Raw genomic sequence first — 21320 nt, 5'->3', positions numbered from 1 at the left:
TGGAGGGCAGACTCTTTGTGATTAGCAATGGCTTGTAATTTGTGTGTGCTGCAGTCAGCTCAATGACGGTATTTTGGGACAAACAGACGTTCTGTTATACAAATAGCACGGAATGTGTGGCTTTTCTGTAACTCTCCATTCTATGGTTTGAGGGGGAAGTTAAAGAAGAGTGCGAAATAAAGTGAAACCGAAAAAAAACGGTACAGAAAACCTGCACTGCTCCATCCCCCACAATGTGGCATCACCAGAGCTGCCCGCACTGGAATTCTGTAAACTCTGTGTATAAATAATTCAGTCTTCTAAGACTTTTTAGAGGAAAGAAAAATATAGTTCAAAATGACAGGTGAGTTGGTTCATGTATTATTTTATTTTTAATGCAAAGCTTAAAGGAAACTGCAGTATTATCCTGAGTATCTTAGAAACTAATACATCTTAGCAAGTACTTTGCCAGCCCCAGACAGTACCACCTATTATGGCAGACCCTTGCCACATTTACCCCAGGGCAAGCCTGGATCAACTCTTGCACAGTTTTTCTTGCATGCTAGTAGTAAATGAGTTATCCGCTAGGGCACATCTCGTTAAACACATTTCCCTGGAGAAAAAAATGGAGAAACACTATCTTGAACTACTCTTGCCATTCATGCATTAGAGAGCGAGGGGTCTAATTCTGGAAGGGTCACAGAGCGCACCCAATGTTTCACTTGTTTTTCCTAACCACAGGTGGGGGGGCGGGGTTCATCTCATACACATGATAGATCGCCTTTGCCCCTGGTCCTGCATTCTATTACCATTGAGAGAGGGTGCAGGGTCAAACGTACTGCAGAAAGACACAGTGGCTGCGCACTGCACAGTTAGCGTGCCCTTGGCAGGTGCCACTTGGGATCGAACACAGGTGTTTAGGAGCCCAAGAAGTCACATACTCACTCCCTGGTAGGGAGATTCCTGATCCTACTTTGACCAACCCTCTGCCTGTCTGTCTTCATTGCTGCTCTGTGCCAAGTATAGACGCTTGTTCACAGGTGTGAGTGTTCACCTGTTTCATGGACAGAGCATGTTTAATAACATTGCCACAGTACCAGTTTGCGCTAGGTTTATCATACAAGAATACACTTAGTGTAGGCCAGGGGCATGCACTGTGTCACATAATATTTCCCCTGATGTCACAGACCTATTTTTCACAGTTCCTGTGAACTACAAGATTATCAACCAATGACCCATTCTTGCAACAGCTTTGTGCCCTATCTCAATGGTCCAATCGGTTCTCAATGAGGCACTGCCTCTTCACACAGACATCTTATAATTTGACATGTGGTTGCATAGTGGTCCTAAGTTGTAGTCTATGGGTGTTGTAGTGAGTCTGGTATGTAGCTGCTGGAACTTCTGGGTGCTTTCCTGGATCTGCTTCGCTGGATTTGACAGGCTTGATTCCCGGTAGAGCGTAAGGTCACTCTTGGAGTGCAGAGTAGTTCCTCCCTTCCCACTGGGGTCTCTGGAACTGTGGGAGAATCTCATCTGAGTAAATGCTGAGCTGATGCATCATAGTTTCATGGTGCACAATGGGGAGATGGTCACTTGGGTGTGTTGCAACCTGAGTGTACCCACATACTTTTAGATAGATTGTTGATGTGACAGAGGTAGCATGCAGCACGTTGCCTTCTCAGCATTTACACCCCTTAGATGTTGTTGTCAAAATCTCTAAGCCTGTCATTGAGAGTTGCTAGCTCGTGCCTCTCAGGACAGGTAGAGAATCCAGCATATGAGATGACAATATGCATGTCTCCCTGTAGTATTGCTTTGTTAAGTCACATTTGAAGTATCTTGTTTTGTGTTTAGCTGTGGCCTGTTCATAGGGACTGAGGAGCCGCGTCCCCTGACTTTTGCCCCTCAAGAAAAGTGTCTGTCAGGCTGAGCAAAGATCACCCTGCAGACACTTCTCAGTTTCAGGTCAGGCAGACAGGATTAGATATGCATTAAATGTGCCACCTCCTTGCTGCCTGAGCTGAACTTTGTTGGGCTGAGGATGTCATAGCTTCTGTGGGCGTGACCTCCCCAGTGCAGCAAAGGTTCTTGAGTGTCTCCCCATCAGTGAGAAGGGGATCGTTACTTATTGCCTCTGACCTGAGTGCTTCATCTTTAAGCCCTGAAATGCCCAGGACTGTGTCAATCAGTGACACATTGTTTCAGAGTGGGGTGGGGTCAGCAGTCTCACTGACTCCATTGCACTCTGTGATGAGGTTAGGGCTGCTAAGGAAGGAAGGCAGCAGTCCCAACCCTCCTGGCACCTCTGAAGCAAAGCTGCAGGTAAGTGTGATTTTTAATTAATATTTGGTGCATGCATGCATGCATGTATGTTTGAATATTTGGCAATGAGTGTTGTGAATGGATTTGTGTGTGCGCCCTTGTTTGTGAATGAATGGGTATAAGTGAGTGTGTATGTCTGTGTATCCCACCCACCCCCTCCTTCCTAAAATTACTTGCCACCACTGTCCATGTCCATTTGGCAGTTGTTCTTCTACTCCTATCGTTATTGCCTCACGTTTACCCCTTCTCATAAAAGTTTACCTCGTCAGGTGGAGGCACGTTTGCAGAATAGGGACCGCCTCTTGACTGAGAGGGGTTCACGCTTTTTTTCTGTTTTTATTGAGGCTTCACATTTAACCACTGGCTTGTGAAACCATACTTGGCATCTCTGACCTATGTGCTCAGTCTCTTTGTGCCTCATCCCTTCTAAAAAATATATAGACGATGAAGAATGCGTCTCTAAATGTGACTATTTCTGGTCATACATGGTGTGTAAGAGAAATCTAACTGTGACATTTGCTCAAATGTAGCACCACCTCTAACATTTGAGGATAAGAACACATTGAGGTTGCCCCTTTAATTATTATATAGGTAGCAATTTCTAAAGCAGGTGTTCTAATAAAAATATGAATGAATATTCATGTATTCTGAGTAATGGATTTGTGTAGAAAATGCATTATTATAGACAAAAATGATGTACGCATTTGAAATCGTGTCCACGTGAGTGGCGCCAATGTTCACGAAGTGTACTTATTAATGGCTTTTTAATATGAACTATGGAGCTTATGTTTGATTAGTGTAGTAATATGTCATATTAAGGGTTATGCATTATGTATTAGCTTTATTACCTGGAGGCCTTAACTTAGCAGAAGTCTTGGCCTAGTTGCACGGCCTCATGTCAAGCTGTATTTCTAAACCGATTAATAAAATGTTTGCTTAGAGAATTAAATTGTAATTTTCCACTGTGCTGACCAAGTGTGCTCGTAACTAAAAGTCTTTATCATGAAAACCACTTGCTAGCAGATGCTGTACTTGTAAAATATAACATTATAAGTGTAATGCGTGTAAGACTGACTTTCTCAGGAAGAGAACAATAGAGGCACTGACTGGAGTATAAGCTGTAATAATATTGTTACCTGATGAGCCGGGTGATGAAGACATTACAAGAGAAGCCAATTAGCGACATGTGAGCCGAGTACTAGTAGAAATTATAGATTTGATATTTTAGTTTTATTGGACAAAGTGTGAACATGCGATCCCTTGACCAATAGGGACTTGAAAAGTAATTTTAGGAAATCTAACTTAGCCGGACTGCACTGAGAAGTAACCATAAGTTGCTGTTCGCTATTCTCCCCATTCTTCTCAAGGGTTTACCTCTATTCTTTCGAATTGCCTAAAGACTTTGCATTTCCTGAACCCTGATGCTTAATCCTGATGCCTTGCTGACCAAACTGATGTCCTGATGATAAAGACTATCTTAGCTTGTCGATCCAATTGAGTAAAGATTTACTGCTACGCATGTGTTTTGTTATGCCTATTTCCTTTTTTCTTACTAGGTACCAACCGCACTATTTTGATAGAGCCATAGTTAGATGTTTTCTAAATTTGTATTGACTAAATTGTTTTGCATGAAGCCCAACATGCTAATGCTACGCTGGTGTTCGATAAGGGTTCCTCACTAATGAAAGTTCTAAATGTATGTGATATTGTTTGCACAATTGTTCTTGTTGTTACTTTGCACAGGAAGCTTAGAATGTGAAATTGTTCAAGCTTTGATTCGATTAAGTTTCTTTTGTAGATTTGGACAGCCAGTGATGTTTCTGTATGTTTACCGTTTGATTTTGAGATTATTTTATGTGACATTTGCATTATTAATATAGGAAAATAAATATTTTTACTTTTACTAAAAGGTGTGGTTATTCATGACTGAAAGGTCATGGTGTGATAATTACTGACTCCAACTGATTACTAATGCTATTGATTATCATTGATTATTGATGTTATTGATTGGTTATTGATTATTGATCTGCATGTACTGGATTTATGGTGGGAACGTCTTAAATGCCAGTCAAAAGGTTCCTCGACCTATTCGCGTCCCCTTGTAAGTTTACTGATTAAGGTCTGATGCGCTAACACAATGAAGTGCAAAAGATCTGAGTTTGTTTGCCCGTATCCAATGACGCGTAGCGGACCATGTTGCCAACGTTCCCTTTTCAGGTGGAGGAAAATGGTGAAACCTTGATTTGCTCCATTTTAGCTCTTGGGCACAATTTATAATGCATTACCCCTTTCTTTCTACTGCTCCCCCACCCTCGTGTCATCAGGTTTCATACTGATGTCCTTCACACTCTTGGAATATTACCTGTTTTGTGAATGTAATCAACACATTGATTCCAGGAATTAAATACACCACCGTTATGTCTGAGATAATGACTGTCTCTGTAAGATTTTTGATAATGTTAGGCATATAACTGTGCGTTATTATTGCAATGTAAATGGACTCCCATGTTTTTGTATGTTTTGATGGCAAAAATCAGAAATGGTATTCAATAAAATCTTTACGATTAAAGTAGCAGGTGGTGCTTACTGTATAAGAATGCCAAATGCCCTGATGTGAACCTCAAGATCTGAATCTTTGGTGAACATTAGATCTGAACTCCAGTGAACGGTTAAGCCAGATTTATTACCACATCTATCTAATGGATTGGCTGTTCATACATGTACAATTCACACTGAAAAAAACAAGTATGGTCAGAAAGGTTGCCAAGAGATCACACAGAAGGTATTTGATGATCTTACATGATGCATCAGAGCTCATTGCTCAGCTTCAGCTTTGCAACCAGACTACCACAATCAAGACTGAGAAGCCCTGACTATGTACAATCGAGACCCTCTCTTTAGTGAAGTTTGGGTGCTCTAAAAATTCCTAATTTCTAGTAGTGTACCATTGTAAAATTGCTAAGCTCTTTCAGGCTGTGTTCTTTTTTAAGTCTGTCACACTTTGTCCCAGTTCCAGCCTTACCATTTTTAGGTCAATCTTGATAGTGCAGCAGTCACTAGACCATTTGTGATCAACAGAAAAATAATTTAAACAGCAGTCTCCACTACATGTTGGCTCTCTTTAGTACAGCATTTGATTGGTCAGACGTTGAGTGCTTTCAATGAAACATAGTGATATATTGCATTTTCATGCTACGTGGAAACATTTATCCTCAGTACTGCAGGAGGTGACAAGAACGATCAAGGCTAGAGGCCTGATCTGTTTCTTAGGAAAAGCTATGGGAAAGTCCGGAGACTGGACTTTTTTGCTGTAAAAAGCATATGTTAAAACCAGTAGACATGTAATGGTTAAGACGCTATGCTGTAGCCTGCGGGTAGGTATTTTGTTATATGGATTCTCAAACATTATGGTAATAAACAAACTTTTGAAGTTTGTTGCTCTCTCTAACAAACCCTGGAGGTAGACGATTTGTGCTGTGATAAACCATGTGCACCCCTGTAGGAGGACTTGTATTTTGTTTGGCCCATTGTAGACATGTAGATATTTCAAATTTTATGACTGTGGGTCTTGTGAGAAGGCTTTAGGCTTCATTCAGGAGGCCTAGGTTGGCATAGGTTGGTTATGGCAACATGCCAATGATATTTATTATGAAGCTACCACAAAGTCTGTGGGTCTGATAAACTCTGTGGTTGAAAAAATGGCACTGTTTGATTTTTGTTCTAGGGTCCCATAAGAGGGTGTGAATATTGCCAACATTTTGTGCATATTTAGAATTTTATGACTGTACCTCTGAGTGTTGGCTTGTAGGAGAGCTTATGCTCAATATAGGACGCTTGAGCAATAAGCCTGATTGATCCACAGGGAAAAGTTATGTCAGATGTCATAGATCTGATGTGTCTATGATAAAAAGCTACAAGAGAGGCAATAGGCCTCACTTTTTGATTATTCAAAGCATATGCTAAAGTTAACTGGCCTTTAAGCGTGGATTGTTATTACATCATGTTAATGCATGTAGATAGATCTGTTTACGGAATCTCACATATTACTTTAGGTTTTTGGTGTTGGTAGTATTTTTGCATTTTAATAAACCTTTTAAGAAGGCCTTATGGGTTTAGCTGTCTTTCAGGTTCCTGTAATCAATAGAAAAAATGTATAAAGAAATTGATACACATACATAAACTGATTTAGGTCAGGGCTCTTCTGCCATTGGTCTGTTTGAGTATTATTCACATTATGCTTCTGTCTATGATTAGATATAGCATTGCACAATCGCTCAGCCTATTAAAGCCATTAACTCCATTGCCTGATCTGGGATTGCTTGTGTTCCAATCTGGAGGGGGCCACATCTGGCAGGTTGGGATGACCTGTTCCAAGGAGAAGGAGGAGAAGTACTGATTTGCATAAGGCAGTTCTTTGTCTAGAGCGGCACAGTAGGTGAAAACAATGGGTAGGAATGCTATCCAGAGCAATTGCTAGTGGCCTTAACAATTTGAAAGCATTTCTCCTATCCCATTTTGGGGCATATTTAAAAAAATGTTTCTTGGGACCCTTAGCGCCCCCTTAAACCACCATGTGTGCACCGTATTTAAAATACAGCGCAACATAGCTATAGTTAGGGGACTAGCATCTGAAGTTCTGATGCTAGTATGGCGCTCTGCAGGAATAGCATCAAAAAGTTTTATGCTAATCCTGCAAAGCACCCAAAGGTCCATTGTAAGCAATGGAAGCCTCCTTTTAACGCCTGCTCTGAGCAAGCATTAAAAGTGCCGAAAAAATGGAGCAAGGAAATCTGTTAGTTTTACTTGCACCATTTTTTGTCCCCCCTTACGGAGGAATGCCCCCTTTGCAAACATTATGCCTGGTGCAGGCATAATGTAGCACAAAGGGTTACAAAGTGGCGCAATGGATGCATTACGCCACTTTGTATATATCGTGTGGCTTTATTTGGCCTTCTAACGCCACATTACCGTAACAAAATGATGCTAATGTAACGTTGGAATGTCGCTAGGGGCTCTTAAATATGCCCCTTTGTTTGTTTGAAGTAATGCTATAATCGGCCAAGGATATTAAAAAATATGGGTTCCTTGCTCGTTGTGCCACAGGATTCATGCTGTACTTCAATGATGACGCTTATAAAGGCTAAAACTGTCCTGAGGTTTCTTGATTGTATTTCTTTCTGGAGGGAACCTTGCTTCACAGTTTGGGATAGACTGATCCCATGACAAGCATAATCGGTAGTGATTTGCATATGGTGGGATTTTGCTAGAGTGGTGAAATACAAGGACTTGGAATCCTATCCAGAGTAATTACCAGTAGTTTAGACATTTTGCAAATATTTATTCAATCACCTTTTGTGTTTTTGAAATTTGACATAAATATGGTGCAGTGCACAGCGCCACCGGAGTGATGCTCTGATGGCACAAGGGGCGTGTAAATATGCCCCAAAGTTTCTTGTTGTCTCTTAATGAGACATTTTGACCAGGTCACACCGATTGAGGTTGTGCTGCTTTCGAACATAGCAAAGCTTTCCATATCTTCCTGAGGCTTTTCCACACTTAGCGTAATTCTTCAGGTCAACATGTGACACTCCCATCAGTAGAGTCAGTGCAAAACTTCAAACTATCAACAGAACATTGCACGTTGCAGCTGATCAGTAATTTCTTTTACAGTGCACATTGAACTTCTATAGTAGTATTGTACTGGGTTATGTGACTCAAGCATTCTGTGTACAAGAGGTGCACACTACATGTTGTAGGAAGAGAAGAAAGACGTTAGTAAACATTTCACAAAGTGTCCATTAGACAAAATGGGGATGTCCGACGGTTGCATCTAAAGAAGGTTATGCTGCAAAGAATCATACATCCAAGATGACTGAAGAGTATTTGAGAAACAATACAATAGTGAATGTTCTTTCAAATGTGAATGAACTAAAAATTGTATGGCATATCTATATATATATATATTATGTCGTCTTCTAAGATGTTCCGATCTTTCTCAACTACTTAAATGAGCATAGAGTGCCTGTTCTTATTTGCTTAAAAGAATTATGATTTTCTTTAATGCATTAATCAAGACTAAGAAGGTACTATAATGTCCAAACTCCACTGCCAAGTGAGCCTCCACCTCCTCTCTCGAGCCCTTTTTAAGCAAATTTTTACTCTCCATGCAACTAACCATGTGAACCAGTGTGGCTGTTTGCTTTCTCTGTGCATAGGTGTTGTTGCTGGTTGTGGTGTACACATGTATTGGTGATACATGGCATATAATGCCATGCCAATAACTGGCATACAAATATGCAATAACAGACATGGGAATGGAATACCTTATATGTGATAGCAATAATTCCTGCCAAATGACATCTTACATGTTTAACATTAGCTGGCAATAACTGGCATTTGAAGGCGACCAGTGCCACAGGATGGTGATACTTAAATTATGATGTCTGGCCCTGGTATATGATGGTGATCCTTGGCATGTGATGGTGATCCCTGGTATAGAATGTCAGTCCCTCACACATAATGAAGTGACTGTGATGGAAAAAGCACTGTAATACATCAGCAATACCAAGGTTTGTGCTGGTATTTCCCAACACACGCTTGCATTGTCTGGCATATTGTGGTGAACCACAGCGTGTGAGGGCAACACTTGCTATACAATGGTAGCCTTGTGCCTATGATGGCTAATCCTTTTAATCACTGGCATATGGGGCCAGCATCATGCTCATGATCCATTGTACACAATGATGATTTAACCCCTTTGCTGGCAGGCCTTTTCCCCCTCAGGTGCCAGGACTTTTTTTGGCTACTTGGGGCAGTTCGTGTATAGGCCCTCATAACTTTTTGTCCACATAAGCTACCACCCACACCAAATTTGTGTCCTTTTTTCCCAATATCCCAGGGATTCTAGAGGTATCCAAAGTTTGTGGGTTCCCCTGAAGGAGAACAAGAAATTAGCCAAAATACAGCGAAAATCTTGTTTTTAAAAAACAAAATGGAAAAAAGGGCTGCACAAGAAGGCTTGTGGTTTGCTTCCCTGAAAATGGCATCAACAAAGGGCTTGTGGTGCTAAAATCACCATCTTCCCACCTTTCAGGAACAGGCATGCTTGAATCAGAAAACAGAATTTTTCAACACAATTTTGGCATTTTACTGGGACATACCCAATTTTTGCTTTTTTTGTGCTTTTAGCTTCCTTCCAGTTAGTGACAGAAATGGTGTGAAACCAGTGCTGGATCCCAGACAGCTAAACAATTCAGCAAGGGGTCATTTGTGTAGATCCTACTTGGTTTTCCTACAGAAAATAACAGCAAAAATTAAAACAAAATGAAATTGAGGTAAAAAAGCAATTTTTCTCCATGTTTTACTTTTTCCTGCGATGTCAGATTTTCAAAAGCAATATAGTGTTACTTCTGCTGGACTCCTCTGGTTGTGAGGATATATAGGTCTTGTAGGTTTATCAAGAACCCTAGGTACATAGAGCCAACAAAAGAGCTGCACCTTGCAATGGGTTTTCATTGTTTACCAGGTCTGCAGCAATTCATTTGGTGAAATATAAATAGTGAAAAATAGGGAGCAAGGAAACCTTTGTATTTCCAAAATGGGCACAAGATAATGTGTTGAGAAGCAGTGGTTATTTGCACATCTCTGAATTCTGGGGTGCCCATACTAGCATGTGAATTACAGGGCATTTCTCAAATAGACTTCTTTTTTACACACTGGCTTACAATTGGAAGGAAAACATGTAGAGAAAGACATGGGGCAATGACACTTGTTCTGGCAATCTATGTCCCTCAAAGTCTCCCGATAAAAATGGTACTGCACTTGCATGGGTAGGCATAATGCCCGCGACAGGAAACGCAACATGCACACCACATTTTTACATTGAATTCTGACGTGTTTTTTGGAAAGTTCCTAGCTGTGGATTTTGGCCTCCAGTTCAACCAGCACCTAGGGAAACCTTCCAAACCTGTCCATTTTCAAAACTAGACCCCTAGGGGAATCTAGGAGGGGGTGACTTGTGGGGCTCTCACCAGGTTCTGTTACCCAGAATCCTTTGCAAACCTCAAAATGTGCAAAAAAACACTTTTTCCTCACATTTAGGTGATAGAAAGTTTTGGAATCTGAGAGGAGCCACACATTTCCTTTCACCCAGCATTTCCCCAAGTCTCCCAATAAAAATGGTACCTCACTTGTGTGGGTAGGCCTAGTGCCCGCAATAGGAAATGCCCCAAAACACAACATAGACACATCACATTTTCCCAAAGAAAACGGACTGTTTTTTTGCAAAGTGCCTCTAGCCCAGCCTGCACCTAGGAAAACCTAGCATACCTTGATATTTCTGAAAACTAGACACTTTCAGGAACACAGGATGGGGGTAACTTGTGGTGCTCTCGCCAGGTTCTGCTATCCAGAAACCTTACCAAACCTCAAAATTTGGCAAAAAAAGATTTTCCTCACATTTCGGTGCTGCAAAGTTCTGCAATCTGAGGGGAGCCACAAACTTCTGTCAACCCAGCGTTCCCCCGATAAAAATGGTACCTTGCTTGTGTGAGTAGGCCAAGTGGCCGCAACAGGAAATTTCCCAAAACACTATGTGGACACATCAAAATTATCAAATACAAAACCACTTGTTTTTTTGGGGGGGGCACCTGCGTTTTTGGTGCTGGGCACAGCAGCCATCTAGGGAAACCTACCAAACCCAGATATTTCTGAAAACTAGACACCCGAGGGAGTCCAGGGAGGTGTGACTGGCGTGGATCCCCCAGTGTTTTCTAACCCAGAATCCTCAGCAAACCTCAAATTCAGTTAAAAAATCAAATTTTACCACATTTCTGAGTGGGATCACCACACCGGCACAAATTTCCTACCACCCAAAATTCCCTTTAGTTTCCCTATAAAAATGATACCTCACTTGTGTATGTGGGCCAGTGCCTGTGAAAGGGAAGAGCCAAAAACATGTTTAAAATGAGGGGGAACCAAACTGGGTCCAAAAGGGCAGTTGGAAAAAAATGTTTTTAGGCCAACAAGTGAGGCAGAAGTTATATTGGTATAGATGCGACAATGTTGGGTGGTACGAATTTTGCGATTCCTGCAGATTCCGGAAGGTTCCTTCACAAAAATATGGGGAAAATGTGTGATTTCAAGCAAAGTTGGAGTTTTGCAAGGCATTGTGGGTAGGAGAATGGTGCAGTATGCATGTGAAGCACACCACCCTGGACTCACCCAGATGTTTAGTTTTCAGATGTGTCTAGGTCTTGTGGATTTTCCTACATGGCAGCGACCCAAGGTCCAAAAAGTGCAGCCCTCACCATTCCAAGTGGGTCGATTTTGAGAGTAAGACAAGCTCTCATGGTCCAAATGTAAAACCAAAACCGAAAATAATCAAATGTCTTCTTTCTTGCCGTGGGATAAGATGTTTTAGTGTGCGGGGGAGAGCTGAAAGACTGTTACCTTCTTCAGTTGGGGTGGGGGCATAGCCATACCCATACTAGTTTGTAGCCACCACCCCACTATTTTTTTTGTTTTAATTCCCTGGCCCCTAGTAGGGTTTCTGCCCCTCCCCCTGGAAGTGGATCGGGGATAATTGCCCCATCTGCCCACCGTTGAGCAGAACAACTTTGTCGCCGTTTGAGGTATGGGTATGGCCATACCCCCACCCTTCACTGTTCTCTGAGGTGCTTTCTGCCTCCCCTTGGGGCCTTACAAAAATAGGCCAATCTGCCCCCAATGGGGGCAGAAATGGCCTAAAATAGCGACCGTTGCCTAAGGGGTCGCTCCCCATCTGTAAAAAAAAAAAAGAATCCCTGGTGCCTAGTGGTTTATGCCCCCCTTAGGGGCAGATCAGCCTAATTAAAATAGGCAGATCTGTCCTCAAGGGGGGCAGAAATGGCCTAAAATAAATTTGCCCCCCAGGGGAGCGACACTTCCCTAAGGGGTCCCTCCCCTTTTTTGAAATGGTCACAAAAAAAACCTCTGCAATGGTTTCTGCCCCTCTTGGGGGTAGATTGGCCTAATAAAAATAGGCCGATCTGACCCCAAGGGGGGCAGAAATGCCCTAAAAACAATTTGCCCCCCAGGTGAGCAACCCCTGCCTAAGGGGTCACTCCTCTTATCAATGTAAACAAACAAAAAAATCCCTAGTGTCTAGTGGCTTCTGCCCCCCCGCCCCCCAAGGGGGAGATCGGCCTAATTAATATAGGCTGTTCTGGTCCCCAGGGGGCTGAAAAGGCCTAATAATAAAATTACCCCCTGGGGAGCGACCCTTGCCTAAGGGGTCGCTCCCCTTATACACATAATTTAAAAAAAATAAACAACACTGGTGTCTAGTGGCTTCTTCCCCCACGGGGGCAGATCGGCCTAATTAATATAGTCCGATCCGCCACATTGCGGGGGCAGAAATGTTCTTAGATAACATGTCCCCCTTGGGGAGCGACCCTTGCCAAAGGGGTCGCTCCCCTTATGACAATTTCACAAAAAAACACTCCCTGATGTCTAGTGGCATTCCTGCAGCACAATCACTATGCGATCATCCTGCAGGAATGCTCAGAGAGACATGAAAAGGAAAAGAAAAGCCCTTCCTTTTCATGCCTCCCTGACCTCCCCTGCCCCTGTACAGAGGAGAAACTAATCTGTTTCTCCTCGGTCGCTCTGGAAGCCATGCTTCCAATGCGATGTGAGGCAATCTCTAATGTGGTCAGCGCATGATCACGCGCTGATGTCATCAGACGTCGCTGGGGGGGACGGGAAGCGATTCCCCTTCCAGCCTTCCCTGGTGGGGGGGAGGGGCCTCCCCCGAGGGCCTCTACCAGGACGTAATGGTTATGTCCATGGTACCTGAGCGCTGCGCCACCGGATGTAACCATTATATCCTTGGGAGTTAAGGGGTTAAGGCTTGTGATTTCAGTTCCTCGTCTTTGATGATGGACTCTGGCATATTTAACAATCCTTGGCATTTTATGACATCCCTGGCAGTATATTTCAGATGAATGCAGCACCTGGCACAGGAACGGCAGGTGAATACAAACTTATGATGGTATATACTGTATATTTTCAATACAATGGCAATACCATGTTATGATAATTGCTGATGTATTATAAAAGAGAAACAGCCCCTAGTTTATTTACTAACAATTAAAACATTTATTTGGAGATTGAATTTGCACATTTTGGGAAAGCAACAAGCTGATCGTTGGTGAAAAAAGGGGTATTCACTGTGAAAATAACTACTGACATTTGTGGAAGCAACAAATACATGCAGGCATTGGGGGCCCATGTTAGGGAATTTTTCAGCAAACGACATGCTGATATTTGCTGACAACATGCAATCTGCTAATTGAGGACCAAACTGTAGGAATTTCTTGAAGTTACAAGATACTATTTAGTGTCTAAATTAGTGGATTTACTCCACTGGATGTTATTACTTCACTGGACATTATCGCTTCTCATTGGGACTCAAAGCCCAGGAAGTCTTTAATGTCAGAGGAAGGAGGTCAAATAGGTGGGTCCTACACTTGCCAACCATGCTACAAAGTACTGCAGTACTCCAGCTGTGTGGGGACTGTTGCACCTGGCCCTTTTTGCAGGGTTATCCCCAATCTTTTTAACTCCTTCCTCCTAATTTTTATGACCAGTTTGTGTTGGCTTTAGGACTCCAGGCACTTTACCACTGCTAATCAGTGCTATAGTGCAAATGCTCTCTGTGTAAATTGTATTGGTTTTTTTTTTGCTTGTTTTATTTTGTCCTCATTCACCTCAGGCTCTAAGCCAACTCTGTTCCGAAACCTTTTGCACCCTCTCAAGAAACAGAGATGGCCCATGCCAGGGGGCTGTATTTAGCTCTCACATGGGCTTCTGCTGTGGAGGGAAAACCACTACCAGACAGGAGATCTTTGAGTAAGGTGTATAATCATTGGACATCTGGGCTTCCTTACCCCAAGTTTTACCATTAGATACCTACTCCCAGACCAGACCTAAGTATGCCTCTTTAGTTACAGCTCCATTTTACCAGAGGAGCTCAAAGATTCTCTTTTTTCTTCCTAGAGCCTCCTGCTTCCAAATCCATTTTTGAGGTATGAAAAAGCGCGTTAAGCCAATCCAAATGTGTTGGGGGGACCCGGACATCCATCTTCTGTATATTTCTCTTCTAGCCACTACGATAGCATAAAGGAAGAAAGTTCATCTGCCTTTACTTCCCTCTCTGCACCACAGTTCCAATTCCCGTGACTGCCCGGATATTATCAAGGGGAGGGATGCTGTGATTTTTCGCCCTAGTATTACCGAAATAGTGCTGCATACTTCCTCCCAAAAAGAATAGATGCCCGGACACTCCAAAAACATATGAACATCTGTTGCCCTTTCTAAACTGCATTTAAGGCATTTCATTACCTCTCATTTTTTTTAATTTTAGAAAGCATAACAGGAAAAATATAAGCTATATGTATAGAGAAGAGGTTGTCTTTCCTTAGTGGAGCAGGTTTTACTACTTCAAACAAAGTGGGCAGAGATATTTTCCACCATCTATGCACCATCTCCCTTGATATAAGTTCCCCCCAAAGGTCTGTAGGCAGATTAAAGTCTCCATCTAATCCTTCCACGATTTTCCAATACCAAACCGCAATCTTTTTTGAAACAGAGGAAAACACAGGAAGGCTATCTTCTAAAATATTTACTGAACCCACACACCCCTTAAGCCCTTGTGACCATTCTTTTATCTGCAAAAACTTCAGCCTGGACAGGGACCCTCCTTTTTTCTACATTAGCTCCTCTGATGAGAGCAAATTTCCTTCACAGAAGAGTTCCCCCCAAACTTCCATTCCGGCCTTTTTAATTGGCAGGGCAAGTACATCTTTTAAAGATTCTGGTGTACCCAGGGATTCCCAGATGTTAGTATTTCGACTGTAGTAGTTTGCTTTCGCTGCTAGTCTTAACTGGTACCAACACATGGCAAGATCTTGAAATATCTTCAATTTGACCTTTTTGAAAAACTTGGGGTCTCAAAATATGTGTAAGAAATGTCTTGATGCCCATCTAACAGTTATAACCATGGCCTTATACATTACCCCAATCGCTGTCGAGTCTGGATATGCAAATAACATCCTTGAATTTTTAAGTTGAAAAGCCCAAGCCTAGTATCTTAGATCCGGCAAAGCCAAGCCTCCCTTCTCCCTACTTTGACTCAGCTTTTTCCAAGATATCCTAGGGCCCTTCGACCCCCATATGAAGGCATTTATGGCCTACTGAATTTTATCCAAATATCCTTTACGCATTGTAAGAGGGATAGTGGAAAACAAAAAATTACACTTGGGTAAGATTACAATTTTAATCAAGTTGACTCTTCGAAGCATAGTCAGGGGAAGGTGTGCTCATCTTTGCATTATCCCATTACATTCCACCAAGAGCTTTTTTTGGTTCATTTCTGCCATATGCTTAATATCATGTCTCACTATCATACCTAAGTACCTCACATCTTTCTTTCCATGGATGAGTTTTCCTTCAGGTTCCAGGACATTATTTCTGTCTTTTCAGCATTCACCCAGTATCCTGATATTCTGCCAAATCTCTCTGCTATATCTAATACTGCAGGGAGAGCTGTTGATAACTCATCAGTATATACAAGGATGTCATCCGCCCATAAGGCTACCTTTTTTACCCAGCCTTTGCAACTTAAAATAGAAATTATTGAATTCTGCCTGGTTTTTTTGGCCAATGGTTCTATTCAAATTAAACAATATAGGAGACAAGGGGCAACCCTGCCTAGTGCCTCTTGTGATCAAAACAGATTCTGTGAGATTTCCATTTACCCTAGCCAAGGGGGCTTTATAGATCTGATCAATGGCCCTACAAAATTTATCTCCCAAATGACAACGGCTCAGGATTGATTTCAAATAGTTCCAACTGACCCAATCAAACACTTTCATTGCATCTACACTAATAATTGCCAAATGGGTTTCAAATAAAGTAGCCAAATCTATTGCCCCAATCAAAGTCAATTTGTGCAAAAATCTTCCTCTAGAAAAACCTTTCTGATCAGGGTGTATCAGGCTATTCACTACCCCGATTAACATGTCTGCTAATATTTTGGCAAATAGTTTATAATCACTGTTCAACAATAATGTGGGTCTATATGATGCACATTTTGCCGGATTTTTATCTGGTTTTAAGATTAATGTAATAATTGCCTCATTCCAGGAAATTGGTATATAGATTCCCATTTCAAGAATCCCTCCAAACAGTGTTGCCAGGGCTGGAATAATGGAGTCCCCAGCATCTTATATAGTTCCACTGGAATCCCATCTGGACCGGGGGCTTTCCCCCCTTACTCCCATTTAAAACTCTTCTTATCTCTTCTGAGGTAATAGGTCTATTCAGGAGAGCCTGCTCCAGCTGTGTGATACTAGGGGGTATGTCCGGCCCCAACCAATCATCCACCCTTTCCTCTTCCACCTCTAACTCTTCTGTGTAAAGTTGAGTAAAAAACTTTAGAAAGGCCACCTGTATGGATTTGCTTTTCATGACTCTCTCTTCTGACTGGTCCAATTCGATTTCTTTAATATAATTCTGTACTTGGTCTGACTTACTTTTCCAAGCTAGCAGCTTCCCCGCATTTTCACCATATTCAAGGTGGGCCAATTTACTTGCTCCCTACCTTTTTGTGATTCTAACTTGTAGCACATCTTCCAACTGTTGTTTCAATTTATCCAAGTTATTCCTCAAGGCCTCAGTTTCACCTATCTCCACCAACTGGTGCTTATACCTGAACATTTCCTGTCCAAGTAGCTTACTTTGTTCCTTAATTGTTTATTTTCATGGCTAGATATTCTGATAATCCTCCCTCTTATGACTAGTTTAAAGGTAACCCACCTACTGGTAAAAGGGCAGACCCCACATTAACTCTAAGAAGTCCTCTGTCTAGATACAACCACATCATCTATTACGAGCAATCTAATGTCCATCTTTTACTACTTGTCTCCTGAACGTAAGTGCTTCCTAACAAAACAGCTGCATGATCTGATAAATGAGCTGGCAGTTATGCTAAGTTATCCACAATATCTCCCAGTCTCATGTCTAGAAAAAAGTAGTCTAAGCAGGAGTCATGCCTATACTTTTTATTAAAAAAAGAGAAATCCTTTTAGTTCCCGACTCTTTGCTCCCGTATATCACACAAGCCAAATTCCTCCATCATCCTCCTCAAATATCGCTGAGACTTTGGTGTTTCTAAGGATTTACATTTGTCTAACCTATCTAGCTTGTTATCTAGAACTACATTAAAGTCTCCTGCCATTAAAATTGGATCAGAGAACTCAGATAACTGGGAAAACATCTGTCGTAAGTGGTTCTATGTCATCACTATTCGGACCATAAAACCCTACCAAAACCCTACCAATGTAATTTTCCTACCACTAACATGTATCTTAACTATAACCCAACACCCTGCTGAATCTGATCTTGTATCTAAGACTACTATGTTTGCTTGCTGCTTAATTAATATAGCCACACCTTCAGTGCAAAAATTATGTTTAGTACAAATACACGTTTGGACCCACACTTGTGTGTTAAATAACTTTACACACTCATTTCTCGCTTAATGAGTCTCTTGCAGGATCAACATGTGTGCTGGTGAGTCCCTTAAGTATTGAAGTATCCTATCTCTCCCTCCCCTAGTTCTCTGGCCATTAACATTCCATGAGACGATACCTCTGTGCCCATGGCCGCTACCATTACTGGCTATCACTAAGGTGCAGTAAGAAAACTTACTGAGGTGAACAAGGCTTTTTTTCTATTTTCCCCATATGTTCCCCACCCAGTGACCCCTCACCGCCCTCCCAATCCTCCCAACCCATGGAGAACCCCACCCTCTAATTTAAGGACCGGTGTTAGCCCAATTTTTAGAGCACTCCTAGGTTCCTGGGCGTAATCATTCACACACTATCAAAAAACTTCACTGGTGTTCGGCGAGTCCACTTCTGATTGTTGCCAACAGCTCATCCGCTCTGTTGACATCCCTTTTATTATACATTTTATTGTTATACATAACACAGAGAAAAGCAGGGAATTTTAGCTGTGCTGATGCCCCTAGGCTCTTAAATTCATCCAAACGTCTCCCCAACTCCGATCTAATCTCAAACAAGACGTTCTCCACTCTTAAGTTTTTAGTTTTAGCGCTTTAAACAGAATTTTCCCTTTCAGCTCATAGGTTTGACAATCTATCAAGATTTTCCAGAGTTTGCTACTATTAGGCCTCCTTTTAAAGGGATCCCTCTGGATCCTCTAAATATCCCTTTTAATCTCTTCTTTGCATTCCTCCAACATAATTGCAGATTTAATAAGAGAGACCACGAAAGACTTCAAATTCTCCCCTTCCACTCCTTCCGGTACTTTCAACAATCAGGTTATTTCTTCGTAAGCTATTTTCCAACTGTTCTAATTTATTTTGTAGCTCCCTCTCATTCCCTTTCAATACCTGAATCTCTTCCTTATGTAATCTCAATTCTTCTTTCATTGCTCCCACAGTTTCTTCCAAAGCTTGAGTTCTTGCAGTAAGGAGGTCAACATTTTTCTACAATACCTCACAGGTCTCCCTTATCTCTCCCTGGTTTGTCTTGGAAATTGCAAAGACTTTTTTTATATCTTCAGAAAAAGCGAGAATCATTACCTTGACTGAGGAGCCTAAAATGGAGCTAGGGGTGGTAGAAGTGATGGACCCTAATATAGTCTGGACCTGAGGGACTGAAAACTGCGACTCAACAGCTTGCAGGGGAGCGAACTCCTCGCAATTCCTCTGTGAGAGAGGTGTGACCCCAGTCCTCACATGCAAATCCTCAGTATGCCCATTAACTTGAGGTGGCAAAGTACACCACACTCTACTACCTCAGTGTCACCACTATTCTGACCACCCTCTTGTGCACTAGCGTCCTCCATTACCTGATTGTCTTGAATAGACTTTGCCTGGCCGGGGGGAGCACTGTAGTCTCTGGTCTAACCTTAAAATGAGACATCAAGGAAGGCGTAGCTTTGATTTAATGTTTATTTGTTACACTTCCCTTCTTAACATTGCTCCTATTGCTGCATACAGGCTCAGCGTTAGCTTTTCCTGCTTCTCCTGCTTCTCCTGCTTCTGAGCCCCCTTTCTGCCTTCTGCTGGCCTCCTCTTTCCCAAGACCACCTCCTTCCAAAGTCCTAGGAGGGGGTGAGCCCCAATCCTCCCCATTATGTCTTACCGTTGTTTTGCCAGCCACCTCCTCCTCCACTGTTAGAGCCTTCCTCACCTTCTCCATGGGCGTTTCCCTAGCCGTACCGGAAGACTTGCTTGTGCGGCCGCTGCCCCTGTTTCCCCTAAGGGGAATATGCGCTGCGCCTTGGCACATTTGTCGTAGCTCCAGGACGACGTGGCCCTTGCCACCTGAAACGGAGCGATCTCCTGTGTGCTCGCTGCACTCGCCAACCGCCTGAACATTGGAGAGAAACGCCTTAGCTTTCAGGCATCACTGCAACCGCCACCGCCCAGGGAACAGGCACTGCAGAGTCTGTGTCTGCAGTTTTAAGTTGCCAATTCAACCTGGCAAGTGTACCCACTTGCCAGGCCCAAACCTTTCCCTTTTGTACATGTAAGGCACCCCTAAGGCAGGCCCTACGTAGCCCCATGGACAGCATGCAGTGTATTTGAAAGGTGGGACATGTACTGGCGTGCTTTACATGTCCTAACAGTGAAATACTGCCAAATTTGGGTTTCGCTGTTGCAAGGCCTATCTCCCTCATAGGTTAATGTGGTGGCTGCCTTTAAATAACTTTAAAGCCAGATTTCCTTTGAGGGCAGATAGAAATATGGAGTTTGTTGTCTCTGAACGCACAATTGAAAAATAAATCTTTTAGTGAAGCTGGTTTTTAGATTGTGAGTTTGAAAATGCCACTTTTAGAAAGTAGGCATTTTCTTGCTTAAGCCATTCTGTGACTCTGCCTGTTTGTGGATTCCCCGTTTGGGTTAGTTTGCCAGTTAGGCTGTTGTGAATTCCCTCTAGACAGTGACACAAAGGGGTCTGGAGTATAGCCTGCATATGCTGATGGGCAATCTGAGTTAGAGTGGAGTGAAGAGTGATCACTTACACCTGAAAGGACTGTGCCTGCCCTCACACAATGCAGTCTCCAACTCACTGGTGTGCATCTGGGGCCTGGCCTTTACAAGGTAGGATCTTGCAAACACTTGAGACCTTGCTTTAAAGTTTGCCAACTTCAGAGGCAGAAAGGGGTATAAGAAGAAGACCCAAAACCCCAGACATTTATAATGTTTCTGGAATGAAGAGGAACCTTTGCCAAGGAGAAGAGCTTGAGGAGAAGTACTGTCCCTTTGCTGTGTTGCTTTGCTGGATTGGCCTGCAGTTGCTGCTTCTGCCTTAAAAGAGTGCAAAGGGTGAACTTTACTGTGTACCTTGCGTGACAAAGTTCTCCAAGGGCTTGGAGTAGAGCTTGCCTCCTGTTGAAAGTCTCAGGGACACCAAAGACTTCAGATTCCTTGACTTTCAGCACTGGCAACTGTGTGTTTTATGTTGTTCAAGAAGAGAAACGACTGTGAAACTGCCAACGCCACCGCTGGCCTGCACCGTGACCTGCCAATGCTGCACTGAGTCGCACTGCCCTGCTTCACACCGCGACCCTGGTCTCCAAACTGAGCCATCGCCTGCTCTCACTGCAGCCTGGGAATCCCCGCCGATCCTGCTGACACCAGTGCCGCTGCCTTCACCGTGGCCTGTGGACACCCCTTGTGAGGTACAAGAAGCACCGTCCTATCCCACACCGCAGCCCTGGTCCACCACCGCCAGAACCATTGACTCCAGTGTCATCTCCAGGCATCCCTGCCCACACCGTGGCCTTTAGACACTGCTCATGAGGGTTACGAAGCACCGTCCCGACCTGCGCCGCTGGATTGGACCAACTGACGCCAGCGCTTCAGCAATGACGATGCCGCTGCCTGCACCGTGATCTAGTGACAGGGCACGACGCACCGCCCTGCTTCACACCGCAGTCCT

Source organism: Pleurodeles waltl, chromosome 1_2, assembly GCF_031143425.1.
Source record: "Pleurodeles waltl isolate 20211129_DDA chromosome 1_2, aPleWal1.hap1.20221129, whole genome shotgun sequence".
In the NCBI taxonomy this organism is placed as follows: domain Eukaryota; kingdom Metazoa; phylum Chordata; class Amphibia; order Caudata; family Salamandridae; genus Pleurodeles; species Pleurodeles waltl.
This window is presented reverse-complemented; position numbering follows the sequence as displayed.